Source organism: Oryctolagus cuniculus, chromosome 3, assembly GCF_964237555.1.
Source record: "Oryctolagus cuniculus chromosome 3, mOryCun1.1, whole genome shotgun sequence".
Classification (NCBI taxonomy): Eukaryota; Metazoa; Chordata; class Mammalia; order Lagomorpha; family Leporidae; genus Oryctolagus; species Oryctolagus cuniculus.
In genome coordinates, this window is record NC_091434.1 from 37,334,957 (window position 1) to 37,358,953 (window position 23,997).

Here is a 23,997-nt window from a genome sequence, read left to right on the forward strand (position 1 = left end):
ACAGCACAGAATTCAACACACACAAAGAATTATAACTAAAACTGAAGAAATCTGAGTGAGATCAGATCGTAACAATGTCAATACCCTGGATGTAATACTGTACTACAGTTGTGTAAAGAGTTATTTCTGGGGAAAATGAGAAAAATGTACAAAAGATCTATTATTTCTTATACTAATATGTGAATACACAATTATCTTTATAAAAAACTGAAAATAATATAAACCTGTATCTGTCCATGCAAAAAATGTTCATTTTGGTTTTAAAGTGAGGTAAGTAAAATATCTGTTATCACTATATCCCCATGTATACCAAAATGAATATAAGGCAGCTAAGATAAAGTTCAGGTAAAATTCCATTTTAATGAGCTCCATAGGACATATCTTAGTGCCATCTGTTACAATGACTAGATTGCAATAAGTTATATTAACTATGCCCTAAGAGCTTTAATCGCCTAATGTGATATGACAAGACCAGAGAAACTGGATATTAATTTACATTTTAAAATATGCTTGTTATTTCACATGAAACATTTAGGGTATGCAGCTTCTTTTGTAATTTTTATTTTTACCATTTAAGCTTGGAAATGATACCAAATTTTGTATTTCTTTAATCCATGTGTTCTCTTTGGTGATATACATTGCATTATATATTGATGTGTGTATCAATATATACTGATATGTACTACATTTACACTTACACACACAAAAATAAGAGGGGGTAAAAACCACAGCCTTTGCATTCTCTATAGTCTCTGCAGAGAGATCCTAAGCAGCAAAATCTTGGTGTTGTGATGTTCAGAAATGGAGAAGAGTATTAAATCATATTTAAGAATAAAAATAATGATGGAAGTCACATATGCAAAACTCTCATCTCAAGCAACAAGATATATATTTAAAGATAAACTAAAAATAAAAACTAGAAGTAATGGAAATTAGAAGTGATGTGGAAGAAACAATGCATACTACTGAGTAAATACAGCCTGTCAGAAAAATAAATGGGAAAAAAGCACTTCTCACTCCAATTTCCCCTTTTCCATCTATCTATTCTATTATGTATGTCTATTGACTAATATAAAAGATTTCAATTCTATATATAAACAATTTTTAAAGACTATGTGCAAAATTCTATAAGGAACACAAAGATGAGATAATACCCTCAAACAATAAACAAGTAACTGGAGGAGTTAAGGCAATAACATAGCTTAATTCAAAGTAGAATATGGTAATTTTTAATATGTAAGTTTAGTGAGTGCCAAAACACTCATTGAAAATTTCATTATACGGAACTTTAGATAATCAAATAATATGTTTAAACACTGCTCCTAACTGCAAATTGTCAGCACATGGAATCAGCATTCTTCAAAAAAAATTATTTTAAATGATAATTATGTTCACTATTCTCAGTGAATGAAAAAAAAAAAGCTTGTCAAACATGTACTAAATTGGCTCTTATTTGGATAGCAGATCCCATGACACTATCATCTTAACAGTTATTTAGTACATAGGTATAATAATTTAATCTGCTTCCTAAAAAATTTTATCATAGGCTCAAACATGTATGTTCAAAAAAACTCTTGCTGCAAACTTACCTAAATCACAGCTCTTATTATATAACTCCCATTTAAGAATTAACAACCAATCTTTACTGAATCCTATAAATCAGTCCAGAAATCTGAGTTGTACATATCTTCAGTCTAACTTTAAGAAGGCAACATCTAAATGAAACCCTAAGGAAGTAGCTAAGTAGTCCTAATGGAAAAAAGATTTAATAGATTTGAAAAAGAAAGCAAAAACAGGACTTCTGAAATAAATATATTAAACAAAAATAGTTTAAATACTATAAAATTCAATAGCTAAACACAATAGAACTAGCAAGCTGAGATAAGATACAAAGTACTCAAAAAAGGAGTGCAAAGATGAAAAATAATGAAAGGAATTTAGCAGACATGTAAGACAGAATTAATGATATAGTTCTGATAACATATGTAGAATTTCAAGAAAAAAAAAAAGAGTATTCAAAGATAGGATTATTTTCCAGAACTGATGAAAGATAAGAATCTTCTGAATAAAGCAGAGTACAGGCACATTGTGATGAAACTGCAGAACTCTAAAGATACAAAGAAAAAAATCAAAGCAAGGATCAATCAAAGAAAAGGATCAATAATTTTCATCAGTAATAGTAAATGGCAGAAGATACTGAAGAACTTCAAGTAGCAAGGCGGTAACTATCGATCTAGAATTTGATACTATTATTCAATACTAAGGATAGGGTTCAGCGTTGTGGTGAAGAGGGTTGAGCCATGATCTGCAACACAGGCATCCTATATGGCCGCTGGTTCAAGTCCTGGCTGCTCCATTTCTAATCCAGCTCCCCGCTAATGTGCCTAGGAAGGCAGCAGATTGCCCAGGTGCTTGAGCCTCTGACATCCATGTGGGAGACATGAATGAAGTTCCTAGCATCAGCCTGGCCCAGCCCCAGCTATTATAGGTACTTAAGAAGTGAACCAGCGAGTAGAAGATCTCTCTCCTCTCTCTCTCTCTCCCCCCCCGTCCCTCCGTCCCTCCTTCCTTCCATCTCTCTCTCTGTAACTCTACCTTTCAAATAAATAAATATTAAAAAAAAAAACAAGGATAAAACTTTCATTCTCAAAGACTGAGAATGAAGTTATCAAGCAAAAACATTCTGAAAAGTACTTAAGAGAAGGTACCACAAAAGGTAGGTAATTAAAACTTAGGAGGAATGGGGTATAAGAAGCAGAACTGACAAGCAAATAGAGTAATAAACTAGAGGTGAGTGTAAATAAACATTTACCACAAAAAAAGACAACAGTAAACAACTTAGGGACTTAAAGTCCCTAAGTACTAGGTAACAACATGAGAACTGGAAAGCGGATGACTGGAGTAAGAACTGAAAAAAATCAGGACTCTTTCAGTCTAGGGAGTAGTAGTTAACCTTTGACACAAGCTCTGAAAATATCATGAACATACGCAATAATCAGCCCCAAACTGCTACATGTTAGTAACCGTCCCCTAACACTCTCCAGTCTCTAAGCTGTGTTTTGATCTTATCATATGCCCTTAATGATGGTAACCCTAAATGGGTGGGGCTGTGTGTTTTCAGAATTACCATCAGCACCTTCCTCAAGCAGCGAATCAAAGTGACCTGGTGGCTGTGAGAAAGACTAGAGAAAGGAAGAGAGGGCAAGCCTTGAGAAGTGACCAAAGAACACAAAGAAGAGACAGAAGAGTTCATGAGAAGGAAAGCTACAGATAAGTGAGACATTTATTAGTCAAAAAGGAAAAAAAGGGAAAATGGAGAGAATATATTTAATATCAAATGTAAACACACACCAATTGCAGAATGTTGGAGTTCAATGGAACTTCAGAGCTCAGCTCCTAATCTAATCATCAGTATCTCTTCATATCTGTCTATCATTTGGCAGCAACAAATCCTTTGAAACACACATTATCCTCAAAATAGGGCGCCTCAGGTCTAGGGTGGAGGCAAGTGGTAAACTGACACATGGAGAAGTGATTTGTCTGCTGACAAAAAACTAGTTAATGGTAATACTAAGATTTGAATACATGTTTCTGTGTGTTTTTTTCCCACTATATTTGGTTTGTTTCCCTCTGGCACGCGCATGCACACACACACACACACACACACACAGAGTTTGGAGATTTACTTCAATTTCATGCCTATCAAAATTCTATCCATGACAGAAGCAAAGTACGTCCTGCAGTAGAAGATGGTCTAAGTGCTGGGCCCCTGCACCCACGTGGGAGACCCAGAAGAAGCTCCTGGCTCCTGGCTTTAGATCAGCGCAGCTCCGGCCATTGCAACCATCCTGGGAGTGAACCAGTAAATGGAAGACCTCTCCCTCTCCCTCTCTGTGTCTCTGCCTCTCTGTAACTCTGCCTTTCAAATAAATAAATAAATCTTAAAAAAAAGGTAAAAATCAAATTCAAATTTCAGTGTCCATAAATAAAGTTCTATTGAATTTAAGTAAATGCAATGAAGACTTTATACAGCCCTCTCATAGCTTCACATTGCTGCTTAGCATACTACAAATCATAATGTCAACATTATGCCATACATATTATTCATGGGGGTAGAAATCGCATTCAACGATAATATGTAAAATCTCATCACAAATCAGCTTTCACAGATAAATAACTGCATTTGATTTAATGATATGGAACATAATTTTGAATGAAACTTAGGTAAAATATTTGAAGATTTATTTATTTTATCTGAAAGGCAGAGTCAGAGAGAGAGAGAGAAGGATGTGGGGAGAGAGAGCAATCAATCTTCCATCCACTGGTTCACTTCCCAAATGGTCACATTAGCCAGGGCTGGGCCAAACTGAAGCCAAGAGCCAGGAGCTTCTTCTGGATCTCCCACACAGGTACAGGGGCCAAAGCATTTGGGCCTTCTGCTGCTTCCCCAGGCATATAAGCAGGGAGCTGGATGAGAAGCAGAGCAGCCAGGCCTTGAATTGGTGTCCATGTGGGATGCGAGCATCGCAGGTGGCAGCTTAACCTACTCTGCCATGATGTCAGCCCCAGCAAAATGTTTTTCTCCCAAAAAGAATTCCCTCTTCTCAACAGAACTCTATCACAAAACATATATTCAAATTTATATTTTAAAATTTCACCAATTAAAAGTGAATAAAAATTTACTTGTTATATAAGTGTCTACACAGTGTCTTTGATTTTATCTTTCAGCCTACAAAGTCTAACATTTTACTATTTGGTCCATTACAGAAAAAATCTGCTGACTCCTAGTTTACACGATATCACAGTATGCCTTTATGTCATGGTCTCTGAGATAGAACACCTCATGTCTCTCTTTTTTGACGTTGGGCGGGGGAGAACCCCTGGATGAACTCAGCCAATTCAAGCTTAATGCTAATAGAGTCTTTCAAATATTTAAAAAAGTACATTGCACTGCTATCACTATAGTTCCATATGATGGCAAATATCTTGCTCTTTATATATCTATAAGAACTTTCGGCCGGCACTGAGGCTTAATAGGCTAATCCTCCGCCTGTGGTGCCAGCACAGCAGGTTCTAGCCCCGGTTGGGGCGCCGGATTCTGTCCCGGTTGCCCCTCTTCCAGGCCAGCTCTCTGCTGTGGCCCGGGAGTGCAGTGGAGGATGGCCCAAGTCTTTGGGCCCTGCACCCGCATGGGAGACCAGGAGAAGCACCTGGCTCCTGGCTTCAGATCAGTGTGGCGCGCAGGCCGCAGCGGCCATTGGAGGGTGAACCAACAGCAAAGGAAGACCTTTCTCTCTGTCTCTCTCTCTCACTGTCCACTCTGCCTGTTTAAAAAACAAAACAAACAAACAAACAAAAACACTATTGACATCTCTTCTGATTGCATTACATTATTGTGTTAATAAGATTATTGCAAAAGTTAGAAGCATAGAAGTTCAGTTGCAGGCCGGTGCCGCGGCTCACTAGGCTAATCCTCCGCCTTGCGGCGCCGGCACCCCAGGTTCTAGTCCTGGTCGGGGTGCCGGATTCTGTCCCGGTTGCCCCTCTTCCAGGCCAGCTCTCTGCTGTGGCCCGGGAGTGCAGTGGAGGATGGCCCAAGTGCTTGGGCCCTGCACCCCATGGGAGACCAGGAGAAGCACCTGGCTCCTGCCATCAGATCAGCGTGGTGCGCTGGCCGCGGTGGCTGTTGGAGGGTGAACCAACGGCAAAGGAAGACCTTTCTCTCTGTCTCTCTCACTGTCTACTCTGTCAAAAAAAAAAAAAAAAGGAAGAATTCTTAAAAAAAAAAAAAAAGTTCAGTTGCAGTTATGTCACCCACATAACAGAAGACTCAACTCTACCAAGACAACAGTTACAGCAGCTCTGTTGCTGATAATCATTAAAGCTGCTTCACAGATAAGCCTCAGATACATAATCTGCTTTCAAAATGGCACAATTATTTCACTAAAACAATTGCCTATTTGTTACAAATGCTAGCCATCTCTCCATATACAGTTTTCCTTTGATAGTATACTTTGATTCAACAGAACAGAAAATGTAGTACATACCCATAAGTTCAAAAAAAAAAAGTACCCATATTATTAACTGCTCCAACTGAAAAGCAATAAATATGAATGTTTATGATTTTTCCTTTAACTAAAAAGTTAATTCCTTCTGGGACAGCCACAGAAGAGTGTTCTCTGCAACGAGCAAAAATGCACACACAACTATGTAAACCGATTATTTTCACTAAAATCAAGTTGCTAAAAGCAATTCAGATACTTTTCTGGCACTTTTCTTCTGTAACTACAAGTTGTTGCTGTTTCAGTTGTTGTCCAGGGCATTCATCAGACAGATCTTAATAATGGTTCCAATTTTAAGGATTTATTTTTTAAAATGATTATTTATTTATTTGAAAAGCAGAGTAACAGCGAAAGGGAGAGAAAGAGACAGAGATCTTCCATTTGTTGGTTCATTCCCCAAAAGGCCCAAATAACCAGGGCTGGGCCAGGTAGAAACCAGGAGTCAGAAATCCATCGAGGTCTCCCAGGTGGGTGGCAGGCGATCAAGTACTTGGGCCATTTTCTGCTCCTTTCCCAGGCACCTTAGCAGGGAGTTAAGCAAAAGCAGAACAGCCGGGATATGGGATGCCAACACTGCAAGCAGAGGCTTGACCCACTGTGCCACAAAACAAGCCCAAATTTTAAGGATTTTTAATTATCCAAGAGCTAACTTTTCAAAAAGGCTTCCCATGATCATTACGTTATTAAAGTGAAATGAAAATTCAGGAGTGATACACATGGTCAACATGGTCACATGTAAAACTACCAAACACTTTCTCTTTAGAACTTCCTTCTATTAGCCTAAACATTACAAAGGCTTCTGCGCCAGTGCTAAGTCCAAGAAATAGTAAGTCACAGCCTGCCCAAAGAACCTACAGTCTCCACCTAACTTGTCATTATTCCATTTCAATCCAAATTCCCCAAACTGACAGGATTTGGTGCCTGTGAGGGAGGTTACAGAAGTGGAGAGAGCCTTGGAGAGGACAAGATGACTCAAAGATTCCCAGCCTAAGTGCACAAAGGCTGCATTTACAAGGAAGCCCAGAGGAAGAGAAAGACACTTGACAAGACCCTTCATGATCTGGCTCTCCACCATCACCTGCATCAGCCTACACTTCCTGCAGTTTCTACCAGGCCTATCCAATTGCAGTTCCAGCGTAAGCCATGCCCCTGGGTGCCTTTGAGGTCTTTGTCTCTGTAAAAATCTTTCTTTGGCTTGGATAATTCATGCTTAATCTCTCAAAATTAAGTTCCGATACCATGTTCTGTGGAAAACCTTCCCAAGCCCAAGAAACTCATAAACATTAGGTCAAAAGCCCTCCTGCGTGCTGGGCAGAATGGCTTACTAAAAAGGTCCCTTGACTGTTCCTATGCTCCACCACAGGGAAACCCTGCAGACCAGTCATTTCATTTCCCCCTTCCCCATCATGAAGACAACACCTGACATATAGCAGGTATCTCTTAAATGGCCAATGACAAAATTAATTTTCTTGGTTAACTAAGAAAGATGATTTACACTAAATGAGAAGAATCTGAGATGTAGAAAATGATTTATAATGTTACTGTCTTCTATCAACAAGGATAGATATGTCTAATAAATTTTTCAAAATTAATTCAAAGTAAATCAATACAATGGTTCGTAACTTTTTTTTTTTTTTTTTTTTTAATTAAGTCTTTAGAGGTTAACTACATACAACAAGGTGTGGCACTGAAATTTTCAGTCAATGCCTTGGGCTCTAGAGTTCAGAGTTCTCCAACTAACAGTACCAGTTCAACTGGTTCCCAGATAACTTCAATAGCACTACCAGTGCATCCTAAGCCATCGCCCCTAGGTATTACATTACAAAGGTTCCACAGGCTTTGCTATGCAAGTGTTAGGTATCTGTAGAACTTAACTGGGTACTGGCTTAAAGGCTGTGTTTTCTATTATCTACAAACTCAACAAGCAGAAAGGATAAATTAGAAATATTCATTTGTTCAGAAAGGAAAAAAAGCTTTTCAAAGATAAAAAAAATCATAAATATTCAGTATGAAGAAACATAATAGGACAAAAAAAATTCCCAATAGGTCACCACTCAGAGATAACCACACTAATGAGTATTTAGTTCCAGAACTCTGTCTACACTTACACATTCAATCTGATTTATAAAAGAGGTTTATAAGGTATGCAATTACTTAGTGTTGAAAGAAATAAACATGAGCATGTCAAGGACCTAGTTCCATGGCAAGAAACATAAATCTACAACACAACACTATTTCCTTTTTTAAGATGTATTTATTTATTTGAAATGCAGAGTTAGAGAAAAGAGAGAGATGCACCTGGATAGAGATCATCCATCCGCTGGTTCACTACCCAAATGTTCATAACAGATAGGGCTGAGTTAGGCTAAAGCCAAGAGCCTGGAACTCCATCTGGGTCTCCCAGATGGGTGGCAGGGGTCCAATTACTTTGGCCATCCCATCCTCCACTGCCTTCCCAGGTCACTAGCAGGGTGTTGGATCAGAAGCTGGAACTTGAACCCCATACGGATGCCATGTTGCAGGCAGTGCCACAATGCTGGCCCCATGCATTTTTAACAACTAGTGGATGGATATATCACAATTCAACCCCATTTTGATGAACACATTCAATGGTGATCTCTTTATGCTTAATTCTTTGTGAAAAAATTTCTGGACATCAAATTGCTATCTCTACAGTTTACACATCAATTAAAATTTTAAGTACTACCAAACTACCTTCTACCAGAACAAATTTTTCAAAAGCCTCACAAGAGTACTTACTTGCTCACATTATGAATAGTGTATTTTATTAATTTCTGATGATGTAAGATGAAAAATGTTATTTTATTCATATTTAAGTATTGAGCTCCATAATATATTGTTGCTGGTAAATTTCTATTAACTCCAGGCCGGCGCTGTGGCTCACTTGGCTAATCCTCTGCCTGCGGCACCAGCACCCCGGGTTCTAGTCCTGGTTGCTCCTCTTCCAGTCCAGCTCTCTGCTGTGGCCCGGGAAGGCAGTGGAGGATGGCCCATGTCCTTGAGTCCCTGTACCCACATGGGAGACCAGGAGGAAGCACCCCGCTCCTGGCTTCGAATCGGTGCAGCACTGGCCGTGGAGGCCATTTGGGGGGGTGAACCAATGGAAGGAAGACCTTTCCCTCTGTCTCTCTCTCTCTTACTGTCTAACTCTACCTGGCAAAAAAAAAGTAAAAAGTGTTAACTCCAAACATATCTTTTCTTACTCTTCCAGTGAGGTAACTAACATTGAAAAAAGTTTCTTCAGTTTCATTATAGCTTTTCTTTATTAAATTTAAGTAAAAATAAATGTATTTGATTTTAAAGAACATGTATGATTAGATTCTTATAAAATTATTTTTCTTTCACCTACTCTCTTGAATTCCTTGTACATACACACATTCTCATATACTTCTAAAATGTCTCCAGAAAGAAACAGAGAAACCTGGGGCCAATGCTGTGGCATAGTAGGTTCTGCCTCTGCCTCTAACTCTGCTTTTCAAATTAATTCATTTTTAAAAACTTACTTATAATCTAAGGGAAAATTTAGGGGAAAAATACGTTCTTATACTTTATTTCTAATTACCTATATCCTTTGGTTATTTCCATGTTTTTTATGCTCAGTCTTAGCCAAAAGGCCAAGAAGCGATTCCCATGATTTTTCTTCAGTTAATTTCTCCATTCAATTTTCAATGGAATGTTAACAGGTAACATAAATAAAAATTCACACAGGCAAGGAAGCATCTAATTAGAATTAATCCTAATAAAAACTAATCAGCAAACTCATACCTTATGGTCATGGTAGCAAAAGGATTCTTTTAGAAATTTTAAAAATCACAAAAGTAAACTTTTTTTTTGTTAAGCACATGATATAGCCTAGATACAATATAATGACTCATTTGTTAAGTACAATTTGATGGATTCTGAAAAACAAATGTAATCATTAAATCACCACCACAATCAAGATTTAGAACAATATTTAACACACAATGAACCACCACACATCAGCTCAGACTACTGAAATAAACAAGTCTGATAGTACCAAATGTTGATGAGAAGAGTGGTGGAACAACGTTTCAATCAACTGATCGATACATAACCGTGTTTAACGTGTGTTTGTTTAAAAACACCTTACTTAATACATATCATTGGTTCATTAACACTGAACTCAGCACTTTAATTCATGCCTGAAATGAAGCTTATGTAGCATGTGTTAATTAATCTCTAAGGCACGTCCCAGCCTTCCTGTGCTTAGGAACATTAGCTTTTATTTTATTTATTTATTTATTTATTTTTGACAGGCAGAGTGGACAGTGTGAGAGACAGAGAGAAAGGTCTTCCTTTACCGTTGGTTCACCCTCCAATGGCCGCCGCATCACGCTGATCCAAAGCCAGGAGCCAGGTGCTTCTCCTGGTCTCCCATGGGGTGCAGGGCCCAAGGACTTGGGCCATCCTCCATTGCACTCCCAGGCCACAGCAGAGAGCTGGCCTGAAAGAGGGGCAACCAGGACAGAATCCGGCGCCCCAACTGGGACTAGAACCCGGTGTGCCGGCGCCTCAGGCAGAGGATTAACCAAGTAAGCCGCGGCACTGGCCGAACATTAGCTCTTTAGCAGTATGCTTGGGGGTTATTTTTCAACAACAAAATCATTAACAAAAAGCAAATAATGTAAAAAAAAAAATAGCATTAAAATAGACCATGCAAAGGACATTGGTATGAGAGCTAAAAAAATGACAAAGTGTCTTGTTCAAACTTGGGCAGAAACATTCATGTCAGGCAACTCAAATTCCCCACCTCACAGGCCATGATTACAAATGACTACAAAAGCATCCTAAGTATTGATCTTGGAGTTACAAATTAACCAATAGGAAAATCTGCAAATACGGAATCTACAAATATTGAAGATCAACTATAAGCAGATTTTTTACTCTTAAGAAAAATTTACATAGTTAGCATAAATTCTCCCTGGTCATGATGCATCATCATCATATTTATATTCAGTCAATTTGATGATATTTCATTAAGAAGTTTGTGTTTATAGTTAGAAAGAATACTGTTCTGCATTTTCTTCACATGCCTTTGTGTGGCTTTCATATTGGAATAACATTTCCTAAAAAAAAAAGTTGGGATATTATCTTTTTCTCTTTTCTGCAAGGGTTTACAGGCACTTGGTATTATTCCTTTCTTAAAAGCTTGACCAAATTCACCATTAAACAGGGCCTGGAGTTTTCTTTATGGAAAGATTCTGAATTGTAAAATTAAATGACTTTAATTAAAGATACTCAGGTTTTCTATTTAGTCTTGTGTCAGTTTTGGCAGTTTCTCTCTTAAGGAATTTATCTATTCATCTAAGTTTTTGAATATATTATAATAAAGTCCATGATATTCCTTAACTTTTAAAAAATTATGTAGACTCTATAGTAACACCTACTTTTTTATTCCTGGCATTGATAATTTATCTTTCTTTTCTCTTTATCAAGTCTAAAGATTATCAATTGTGTTTATCCCTTCAAAGAACTAGCTTATGATTTCATTATTTTCTGTATTATTTAAAGTTTTCTAATTCACTGATTTATTATCTTTATTTATTTGAAAGTAAGAAATACAGAAACAGAAGGAGAGGGAGAGTCTTCCATCTACTGGTTCACTCCCCAGATGGCCACAATGGGCAGGGCTGAGCCAGGTCAAAGCCAGGGACTTCTGGGTCTCGCACATGGCTGGCAGGACCCCAAACACCTGTGCCATCTTCCATTGCTTTTACCAGGCTTTTAGCAAAAAGCTGCATTGGAAGTAGAGCAGCTGGGACATGAATCGACACCCATATGGGATGCTGGCATCACAGCAGGAGATTCAATATGCTATGCCACTACCCTGGCCTCTGTTATCTTTATTATTTCCTTTCTTCTATTTCACTTGCATTTAACTTGTTCTTTTTTCTAGATTAGGCCTTTCTTCCTAATATATTTGTTAAAAGCTATAAATTTACTTCCAAGCATGCTTTAGCTGCATCTTTTAAAATTTTATTCTTTGACCCATGGGTTATTTAGAAATGTTTTCAAATTTCCAAATACTTGGAACATTTTCCATGTATTTTTCTTACATTGAAAAGAATGTGTACTGCACTGGTGTTGAGTGCTCTATAAATGCAAACTATGTGTGTCTGTTGATAATGCTGCTAAGTCTTCTAAATTCTAACGGGTTTTCTGTTGAATTATATCATCAATTATTCGAAAATGAATGTCAAACCCCACTTCGTAAATTTTGAAGCTTTGTTATTGGATATACACATTCATGGAATTAATACATATTTTTGGTTGGTTGATCCCCTTTTCACTACAAAATCGTCCTCTTTTTCCATAACACAGTCTTTATTGTGAAGTCTGTTTTTTAAAGAGGGTTATTTATTTGAAAGGCAGTTAGAGAGGGAGAGGGAGAGGGAGAGGGAGAGAGAGAGAGAGAGAGAGAAAATCTCCCACTTGCTGATTCACTCCTCAAATGGCCGCAGTGGCTAGGACTTGTACAAACTAAAGCCAGGAGCTAAGAGCTTCTTCCAGGTCCCCATATGGGTGCAGGAGCCCAAGCACTTGGGCCATCCCCTGCTACTTTCTCAGGTGCATTAGCAGGCAGCTAGATTGGAAGTGGAGCAACCAGAGTTGAACAAGTACCCATATGGGATGCCAGTGCTGCAGGCAGTGGCTTTACCTGCTTTATTTTAAGCAGTAATCAGCATTCCACTTTTTTCATGTTGTTTTGTAATAGTGCCTCTTCTACCTTTAAACCTCTAATCTGCTTCTTTAAAGTTTTTTAATTACGTATAGTTGGTTATTGCTTTTTGTTAAATCTAGTGCGACAATCTGTATTTTAATTAAAATGGCTAAGTCATTTAATATAATAAAGTCATACCAATCCACCACCTTGGTATTTATTATCTATCTGTCCCATCTGTTCTTTCTTTTATCCCCCTTTTTCTTCACAATTTTGGCCAAATTTGTATACTAAAACATTAGTTGTATCTCTTACTTTTTGCTTAGCTTCTCAGGTTTACAATATGCATCTTTAGCTTATTATAGTGTACCCTCAAATAAAACTGTAGCACGTTACATATAACATAAGACTCTTAGGGCTGTAAACTTATACTACAAATGTTGCTTCTTTTCCTTTGAGATAACACTATCATGCATTTTATGTATACACTATTCATCCATAACTATATGTTATTACTACTTTGTTTTAAAGCAATTATCTTCAAAAAAATCACATGATAAAAATTATTTTCTCCAACTCAGTTCCTATTTCTGGTGCCCTTTATTCCTTTGTGTACCAAGTTTCCATCTGATGTTATTTTCCTTCCACCTGAAGAACTGTCTTTGACGTTTCTTATACTGCAGATTTCTCTCCGGTTATTTATTAAAATGTATTTAGCTTTCATTTGCAAGTATTTTTGCTGGGTATAAATTTATAGTTTTATATTATTTTTTAGTACTTCAAAGTGCCAATTCCTTTTGTTCTGCCTCACACTGTGTCTGGCAGGAAAATGGTCATCTTTTCCCCCCTCCTCAGTACATAAAGTATCATTTCTCTATAGCCATTTTAAATTGGTCTCTTTTGTGTTTATCCTGCTTTGAATTAACTAACTTCTTGAATCAGTAGGCTTACAGTTCTGACAAAGCTGGAAAAAATCTGCAGCCATTGTTGTCCTCTTTTTTTGTTTTCAATCTTCCTCCCTTCCTTTGGTAATATAATCATATCCATGTTATCCCATAGGTCACAGAGACTCTGGTCATTATTTTAGTTCTTCTGTGTTTAATTTTCAGGTAGTTTCTATTGTTATGTCTTCAAGTTCACTGATCTTTTTCCCTCGGGGAAGAAAGGGCTGTTACCTGCTATAAATCCCAGAGAATTTTTCCCTTCAGTTATACTTCTCCTCTTTAGAAACTGTAGTTAGTTTGTTCATTTTATTTTTCTTATCATGCTCATATTTTCCTTTAAATGTTTAAGCAAACTGAGGTATTTAAAGGATCTATTTTAAAGGTTTTTTCCTAATTTCATCATCTCTGTTATTTCTTAGTCTCCACTGCCTTGGTTTTCTTCTCATTAAAGTTTACGTTTTCCTGCTTCTAGTAAAATTTTTTTTATTGGATGCTGGAGATTGTTACGTTTTTAAGCACTGGGGTATTTTTTTTTTTTTTTTATCTTCCTTTAAAGGCTATTGGGCTTTGTCCTGAAAGTCAAATAACCTGTGAATCAGCCTGATCTCGGAAAACTGTTTAAGATTTTTAGGATAAATTGAGAATGACCTTTACCGCTAGGCCAATTTAACACGGCTACAAAGCCATGGATCTTTTGCAATGTCTACTATTACTCTGGTCAGCTCTGAGAATTTACTCAACTCAGAGCTCCTCAATCATCCCTGTCTGGCCTCATGGAGTTTCACAGCATACATGCACACTCTATTACTCCTTTAACAAAGGCAACAGTTCCATGTAGATTTCTAGAGCTCTCAAACTGTTCAGTTCTTTCCAACCACTGCAACCTTCCTAAATACCAATCTCTATCTCAACAATTCAGTAAGACGTCATGTCCTAACTGAGATTGCTCCTGCCAGCATCAAGGTCTGAAATGTGATTTCTGGTAGAAATCCAGGAAAATCCCAGAGCTCGTCTTACAAGAGCTTCCTTTTCTCAGAAATCACATTTCCATGCTGCTTGTTGTTCAACATCCAAAAATGGCTGTTTGGTCTCTGTTGTCCAATCTTCTTGTTGTTTACTGTAGGAGGAACTATTTCTCTATCATGGCCAGAAAAAGAAGTCTCTGCACATTTAAGTAATTGTATTTTAAACTCAACCAATTCCTGATCCAAAGCTATCAACAAATCTTTTCCTTTGTAAGTTATTTTATTCATGTAACAATTTTCTAAGCAAGAAGCACTATACAAACAATGAAGAAAAAATGATATGCTTGAATACAACTAGCACTCAATGAGCAATTAAAACTCATTAGGAGTGGTGCTGATTTCCACATATTTCTTCATTTAAACCTCATAACAACACTTAAAATTTTTTTAAACCTAATTTATTTGCATTTTATTTGAAAGGCAAAAAAGAGAAAAGGGGAAGTTACCTTCCATCTGCTGGTTCACTCCCCCAAGTGCTCACAACAGCCTAGGCTGGACCAGGCCAAAGCCAGAAGCCCAGAACTCAATTTGGGTCTTCCACATGGATAGCAGGGCCCCAACTACTTCAGTCTTTTTTTTTTTTTTTTTTTTTTTTAAGATTTATTTCTTTATGTGAAAGAGCTACACAGAAAGAGAAGGAGAGGCAAAGAGAGAGGTCTTCCATCTGCTGGTTCACTCCCCAGTTGGTTGCAACAGCCAAAGCTATGCCGATCCAATGATGGGAGCCTGGAGCTTCTTCCAGGTCTCCCACTCAGGTGCAGGCATCCAAGCACTTGGGCCATCTTCTGCCGCTTTCCCAGGCCTCAGCAAAGAGCAGGATCGGAAGTGGAGCAGCCGGGACTCAAACCAGTGCCCATATGGGATGCCAGCACTGCAGGCCGCAGATTTATCTGCTACACTACAGCGCCAGTCCCACTGCTTTAGTCTTTATCCACTGCCTCCCACAGTAGATATCAGCAGGAAGCTGGAATTGGAAGTGGAGCTGGGATTTGAACACAGGCACTCCAACATCCCCACCTCTATTTGAAAAAAGTGAGGCACAGCAAGGGTAACTTGTCACCTTAGTTCATAAGAGGCAGAGTCAAGGCATGAGTATAAATCTCTTTAAAACTAGAATCTGAGCGGGCTGCAGGCAGAGAATTAGCCAAGTGAGCTGCAGCGCCGGCACACCAGGTTCTAGTCCCAGTTGGGGCTCCAGATTCTGTCCTGGTTGCTCCTCTTCCATTTCAGCTCTCTGCTGTGGCCCGGGAAGGCAGTGGAGGATGGCCCAAATGCTTGGGCCCTGCACCCACATGGGAGACCAGGAGGAAGCACCTGGCTCCTGACTTCAGATCAGCGCAGTGCACCGGCCATAGCAGCCATTTTGGGGGTGAACCAATGGAAGAAGACTTTTTTTTTCTCTCTCTCTCACTGTCTAACTCTGCCTATCAAAAACAAAAACAAAACAAACAAAAAACCTAGAATCTGAGCAAGATCTAAGCCATTACATTAGATAGCTTCTCACAGAAATCAGATAGTGAGAAATAAATAAAATTATGTATCCAACACAGAATGACAAATACTGTACTGTAAGCGTGGCATGTCCACAGCATTAGAGGAGGACTCACGGGATACCTTCTGTGCTTTACTATTAGCAGCAAGAAGCCCTGTGGTACATTTAATATTTTGCTTAGAAATCACCTTAGTCCTATCATCTAGTTAATTAGGAATATTTCCTACTCTCCAGGCCAACAAAGGCAACAGTATTGCTAAACTTTCTGCCTGTATGTAACAAAGATCCCTGCCTCTCTCCAGTTTTCAGTAAAACGCAACCCCCCCCCCTTTTTTTTTTTTGACAGGCAGAGTGGACAGTGAGAGAGAGACAGAGAGAAAGGTCTTCCTTTTGCCGTTGGTTCACCCTCCAATGGCTGCCACGGCCGGCGCACTGTGGCCGGCGCACCGCGCTGATCCGATGGCAGGAGCCAGGTGCTTATTCTGGTCTCCCATGGGTGCAGGGCCCAAGGACTTGGGCCATCCTCCACTGCACTCCCGGGCCACAGCAGAGAGCTGGCCTGGAAGAGGGGCAACCGGGACAGAATCCGGCGCCCCGACCGGGACTAGAACCCGGTGTGCCGGCGCCGCAAGGCGGAGGATTAGCCTAGTGAGCCGCGGCGCCGGCCAGTAATACACTTTTTACTTCTTTTAAGCCCTCACTCAGCTTCTTCAAAATCCAAGTGTATAAAAACAGTGTGACCAAGATTTCTTTATGATTGATAAAATTCTTCCAACCTCCACCCACTCCTATGGCCACTCCCATATTTCTACATATTTGTTATGGCAGTACTTCCCTTGCAGGTAGAAAAATCTGTATTTTTTTTTTTTTTTTGACAGGCAGAGTGGACAGTGTGAGAGAGAGACAGAGAGAAAGGTCTTCCTTTGCCATTGGTTCACCCTCCAATGGCCCCTGCAGCCGGCGCACCACACTGATCCGATGGCAGGAGCCAGGTGCTTCTCCTGGTCTCCCATAAGGTGCAGGGCCCATGGACTTGGGCCATCCTTCACTGCACTCCCGGGCCACAGCAGAGGGCTGGCCTGGAAGAGGGGCAACCGGGACAGAATCCGGCGCCCCGACCGGAACTAGAACCCAGTGTGCCGGCGCCGCAAGGCGGAGGATTAGCCTAGTGAGCCACGGCGCCGGCCGAAAAATCTGTATTAAACATCACTGCGTGAAAAATCATAAGCCAAAACTTTAGTGGCTTAAAACAATGAATGCTTACTATCTCATAGATTTTTGGGGTCAGAAATTCAGCTGTTGTTTTACTGGTTGCCTCTGAGTCAGGTCAATTACAAGAATGCAATTGAGCCATAAGCTGGGGGCTGCGGTTACCAAAGGCTCAAGTAAAAGAGGATCTGCTTCCAAGCTCATTCATATGGCCAGTGAAGACCTCAGGTTCTTACTGACTATTCTTGTCCAGAGACATCAGTTCCTAACCACAGATGCCTCTCCACAGGACTAGGTAAATATAGCAACTTACTTTCCCAAGAGAGTGGCAATGTGAGAACAAGCAAGTGATAAAGGGATAGCAAGACACAGTGGTAAGATGTTGGTAATCTCAAAAGTGACATTTTATCACTTTTGCTATATTCTTTTATTAGAATTGAATTACTAGGTCCTGCTCACACTACAGAAGAATGTATCATACAAGGGCACACACACCAGGAAGTGGGAACAATTGGGAGCCATCTCAAAGAATACCTACCAAAAGGGGTATGATCAAGGTACTAAACACCACAAATGAGGGGGTTCCCTAAGAAATGCCCAGAAGAGCCTGAAAGACACAAACATTTGATCCAATTCTTAAAAATGGTAATTTGACAGTGATGGAATAAGAAAAGGCATGCTGGAGCAGACATTTACCCCAGTATTGAAGATACCAATTAAGATGCCAAGATCCCCCATCAAAGTATCTGGGCTCAAAAATTGGGAACAGGGGCTAGCACTGGGGGGATAGTGGGTAAAGCTATAGCCTACAGTACCTACATCCCATATGGCCACCAGTTCGAGTTCTGGCTACTCCACTTCTGATCCAGCTCCTTGCTAATGTGCCTGGGAATGCAGCAGAGGTTGGCCCAAGTACTTCGGCCCCTGTACACACACAGGAGACATGGAAGAAGCTTCTGGCTCCTGGCTTTGGACTGGCCCAGTTCTGGCTATTGCAGCCATGCTGCCTCCCCTGTGTTTAAGCACAAATCCCCAGCAACCTTATCTGGGTTGTACAGTAGCCTCTGTTCAATTTCTCTTTGCAGAAGAGCCAAAAAACAAAATGACATAATCAGATCTTTATTTTAGAAGGAATGTTTAGACAGCAGTATAAATGGAGATGAACAAGAGTCAGAAAGATCTGTCAAGTGGTTATTGCAATAAACCAAGTCAGCTGTGGGACCAGAACTAAGAAACATGAAATATCTCAGAGCAACTCAAGAGGCCAGCAGTACTGGGTCTTCTTTAGGGCTGTCTATGTGCACTGTGTCCAAGATGAAGGGAGAAAGACCAGAAGGACAGCAGAGTTGACAGAGCTTGAATTTTGAAATCATCCAGACCTGGTTCAAATGCATCTCCATCAGGGATACTGCCACCTGCTTAAGTTCCTTAATTATTCTGAACTCCTTTCACATTTGTAAAAAAAAAAAAAAGTGGGGTTATGCAAGGATTCAGTGAAAATGTACACCTATGGAGCCCAGACACAGTAAATAGTACCTAGCATTATTGTGTGTTTCCCATTTCAGGCTTAGGCAACTAGGAGATAATTAGTTCAGTTTCAAGCTCATAGCTACAGAATATCAAGTTGAAATTTATTAGGCAGTGTTACATATTAGTATGTCTACCAGAGTGTATCCAGAGTTCTATGCCAAAAGGACAGATTGAGAAGTAATTGTGTACAGACAGGTTAAAGTGACAGTGCAGAGTTTATGAAGCATAAAAAGACAAGTAGTGAATGGAACCCTAGGAAACAAGAATACTCCAGGGACCTGCAAAGAAGGAAGGTCATTGGGGCTGGAACTGTGGCGCAGAAGGCTAAGCCTTCGCCTGCAGCACCAGCATCCCATACGGGCTCCAGTTCGTGTCCCAGCTGCTCTTTTCTGATCCAGCTCTCTGCTGTGGCCTGGGAAAGCAGCGGAATATGGCCCAAGTACTTGGGCCCCTGAATCTACGTGGGAGACCCAGAAATAGCTCCTGGCTTCTGGCTTCAGATGGGCGCAACTCTGTTGTGGCCATTCGGGGAGTGAACCAGTGGACAGAAGACATGTCTCTCTGTGTCTCCCTCTCTCTGTAACTCTCTCAAATATATAAAATCTTAATAAAAAAAAAAAAAAAAAAAAAAAGGAAGGTCACAAAAGTAGTTGTCTCACTGGATTGCTGAGAAGTTTAAAACAGAAAAAAAATACCTAGCATGTTGAGGATACCATATGCCCTTTCAAGAGTCATTTCAGGCTGGCGCCACGGCTCAATAGGCTAATCCTCTGCCTACGGTGCTGGCACCCCGGGTTCTAGTCCCGGTCAGGGCACCAGATTCTGTCCTGGTTGCCTCTCTTCCAGTCCAGCTCTCTGCTGTGGCCCGGGAGTGCAGTGGATGATGGCCTAAGTCCTTGGGCCCTACCCCGACATGGGAGACCAGGAGAAGCACCTGGCTCCTGGCTTCAGATCAGCGCAGCGGCCATTGGAGGGTGAACCAACAGTAAAGGAAGACCTTTCTCCTTCCTCTCTGTCTCTACATCTCTACCTCTCTCACTGTCCACTCTGCTTGCAAAAAAAAAAAAAAAAAAAAAAAAAAAAAAAAAAAAGTCATTTCAAAGAAGTCAAGAAATCAGGCAGAAATCCCACTGGATAATCTAAACCATGAACACGAAGTGAAACATTAGATAAAAACCTTTTTTTAATTTTATTTTTAAGATTCATTTCTTTGAGAGATAGAGAGGAAGAGACAGTGAGAAAGGTCTTTCAACTGCTAGTTCAACCCCAAATGGCCGCAATGGCCAGGACTAGGCCTGATCAAAGCCAGGAGCCAGGAGCTTCTTCTGGGTCTCCCACACAGGTACAGGGACTCAAGCATTTGGGCCATCATCCGCTGCTTTTGCAGGCCATAAGCAGAGAGCTGGATTGGAAGAGGAGCAGCCGGGACATGAACTGGCACTCACATGGGATGCTGGTGCCACAGGCAGAGGATTACCCTATCGCACCAAAGCACCAGTCCCAGATAAAACCTTTTCAAGAAGGTTCTTTATAAAGGAAAATACATCAAGCAAATGCTTTAAGACAGTAATAAGGAAGAAACGATGACTAGCTTTTAATTCATCACTCTGTAATGGGCACTACTTTTTTTTCCCACTAAAGCCTAAAGCAAACTAGGAGGAAATGCTTTGGGGTGAATAACATTAGTCAGCTAAAACCAAAGTTCACACTACCTTAGTTCATAAGTATGGCACTGCTCATTTCTGGGCTCCTGTTGTAATCTCTCTTCTCTTGCAAACAATTTTTTAAAAAATTATATATATATATATATGTATGTATGTATGTATATATGGGCTAGCCTTGTGGCATAGTGGGTAAAGCTGCTGGCTGCAACGCCAGCACCCCATTTGGATACCAGTTCAACTCCTGGATGCTCCAGTTCTAATCCAGCTTCCTGCTAGCGGCCTGGGAAAAGCAGAAGATTGCCCAAGTGTTTTGGCCTGTGCACTCACGTGGCAGACCCAGATGAAGCTCCTAGCTTCTCGTTTCAGATTGGCCCATCACTGGCCATTGCAGCCATCTGGGGAGTGAACCAGTGGATGGAAGCTTGCTCGCTCGCTCTAACTCTTTCGAAATAATTGATCTTTTTAAAAAATCTACTTGCAACCAATAAACGTGTGTTAATATTAATCTTTAAAGACTGACAGGAAAGAAAAAAATACAAAAAGTAAACAGAATTTGTCTCAATTTCAAAAGGCACTTTAGGGTCTTAATATTGGTCAGTATACTCCTCATTCTGTACTTATTAACAGCCATACCACTAACTTCAACTTTCTCTTTTTTTTAATATTTATTATATTTATTTGAAAGACAAAGTTATAGAGAGAGGTAGAGCCAGAGAGAGAGAAAGATGTCTTCCATCCGCTGGTTCACTCCCCAATTGGCCACAAGAGCCAGAGCTGAGCTGATCCAAAGTCAGGAGCCAGGAGCTTCTTCCAGGTCTCCCATGCAGGTGCAGACGCCCAAGGACTTGGGCCATCTCCTACTGCTTTCCCAGGACATAGCAGAGAGCTGGATCGGAAGAGGAGCAGCCAGTACTCAAACTGGCACCCATATGGGATACTGGCACTGCAGGTGGAGACTTAATCTGCTGCATGAAAGTACTGGCCTGTCTCTCCCTTTCAAGAGACCTATATTTAGAACTACCTGCCATGTATGTCCAGGGGAGTGAGTTACAAACAATTCTGAATCTACCTTCCTTATTCATCCTTCAGGGTTGACTATCTTTCATGGACTTTGTTCAATAAACATTCATAGAGTATCTACTATAGTTTCAGGAATGAACAAACAAGGAAAGTTCCTGCCACTGAAGAACTTTTATTTCAATAGAGAAAGTGAGGGGCTGCTGCTGTGGCATAGCAGGTGCAGCTGTCAACGGCAGTGCTGGCATCCCATATGGGCGCCAATTCAAGTCCTGGCTGCTCCACTTTCATTCAGCTCTCTGCTATACTATAGCTTGGGAAAGCAGCAGAAGATGGCTGAAGTCCCTGAGCCCCTGCAACCACGTGGAAGACTGGAGGAAGCTTCTGGCTTCGAATTGGTGCAGCTCTGGCCGTTGTGGCCATTTGGGGACTGAACCAGCAGATTGAAAGACCTTTGTCTCTCCTCCTCTCTCTGTGTAATTCTGACTTTCAAAAAAATAAATATTTTTTTAAAAAAATAAATTTTTTTTTAAATAAAGTGATATCATAATGACAACAAATAAATGTTAAATATGAACAACGGGGACTGGTAGGGGAAGACATGGCAAAGGAGTAGGAAGCATGCTGGATGGGCTTGCCATTTTATAGAGAAGATAGGAAAGGGCTTTCTGGCAAAGTGACATTTGAAAGGGACTTGAGAAAGACAGGGACAAGAGTACCTGAGGAGTGATCCAGTTGGAGGGAAAAGCAAATGAAGATAACCTGAAATAGTAGCACTCTTGGCTTCTTAAAATCATTTAAGCCTTTTCTCAACTGTAACCCTCTGCATCACAAAGTGTAAATTTCACAAAGTTAACACCTTCCTTATCATTCTTTCCTTTCCACACCCATTACTATTGTCTTAATTTCGGATTTGCATCACTTCATGCTTTAACAACTGTACCCAACTAGTCTGCCATCAGCTTCTCCCTCTTTCCATCTCAGCTTACACTCTTCCATTTGTTCACATTACTACTTTCCTCAAAAATGTTCAATGATTCCACAGTAAACACTGAATAAAATTTATATGCAGGGCCGGCGCTGTGGCACAGCGGGTTAACGCCCTGGCCTGAAGTGCTGGCATCCCATATGGGTGCCGGTTCTAGTCCTGGCTGCTCCTCTTCCAATCCAGCTCTCTGCTATGGCCTGGGAAAGCAGTAGAATGGTCCAAGTGCTTGGGCCCCTGCATCCACGTGGGAGACCTGGAAGAAGCTCCTGGCTCCTGGCTGCTGGCTCCTGGCTTCAGCTCAGTGCAGCTCCAGCCGTCATGGCCATCTGGGGAGTGAACCAGCGGATGGAAGACCTCTCTCTCTCTGCCTCTCCTCTCTCTGTGTAACTCTGACTTTCAAATAAATAAATAAATCTTTTTAAAAATTTATATGCTTTTTTTTCCTTTTAAGATATATATTTCAACTTTTTTAAATTGGCAAAAACTGTAGAGTATACAGCATGGTGTTTTCATATGTGTATACACTGTGGAATGGCTAAATCTAAGTAAAACAGGTGTAATCTCATTTTTTTTTTTTTTTTTTTTTGACAGGCAGAGTGGACAGTGAGAGAGAGAGACAGAGAGAAAGGTCTTCCTTTGCCGTTGGTTCACCCTCCAATGGCCGCCGCGGCCGGCGCGCTGCGGCCGGCGCACCGCGCTGATCCGATGGCAGGAGCCAGGAGCCAGGTGCTTTTCCTGGTCTCCCATGGGGTGCAGAGCCCAAGCACCTGGGCCATCCTCCACTGCACTCCCGGGCCACAGCAGAGAGCTGGCCTGGAAGAGGGGCAACCGGGACAGAATCCGGCGCCCCGACCGGGACTAGAACCCGGTGTGTCGGCGCCGCTAGGCGGAGGATTAGCCTAGTGAGCCGCGGCGCCGGCCTGTAATCTCATATTTTAAAATCTACAATTTCAACGTAGCATTTGAGAAGTACTATGATTTTGCTCAGGCTAACTTTACAGCCCTATTCCCTAGTACTCCTAGAAAGTGAAAGTAAAATACTTGTACAGTGTATAAAATAGGCTCTGACACCAGACTATCTGAATTAAAAGCCTTGACCTACCATTTATTAGATTTATAATCTTGGGACTGTAATGTATATCTGTGTACTTTCAATTTCCTCATTTGTAAAATGAGAATAATTACAATAATTTTAAGATCTGTGAGGACAGGTGTTTGGCCTAGTAGTTAGATACCAATTAGCATTAATATATGCAAACATCAGAGTACCTGGATTTGATACCTAGCTCTGACTCTGGAATCCAGCTTCCTGCTAACGCAACCATAGGTGAGACAGCAAAGATGGCTCAAGTAATTGGATTCC

The 23,997-nt window shown here is 40.5% G+C and overlaps 1 protein-coding gene across 1 annotated transcript in view; it reads right to left on the bottom strand.

Moving 5' to 3' along the window:
* The window catches only part of FAM117B (family with sequence similarity 117 member B), a 116,430-nt gene that overhangs the window by 46,393 nt on the left and 46,040 nt on the right, over nt 1–23,997 (bottom strand). The gene's annotated exons all lie outside the window — the stretch shown is intronic.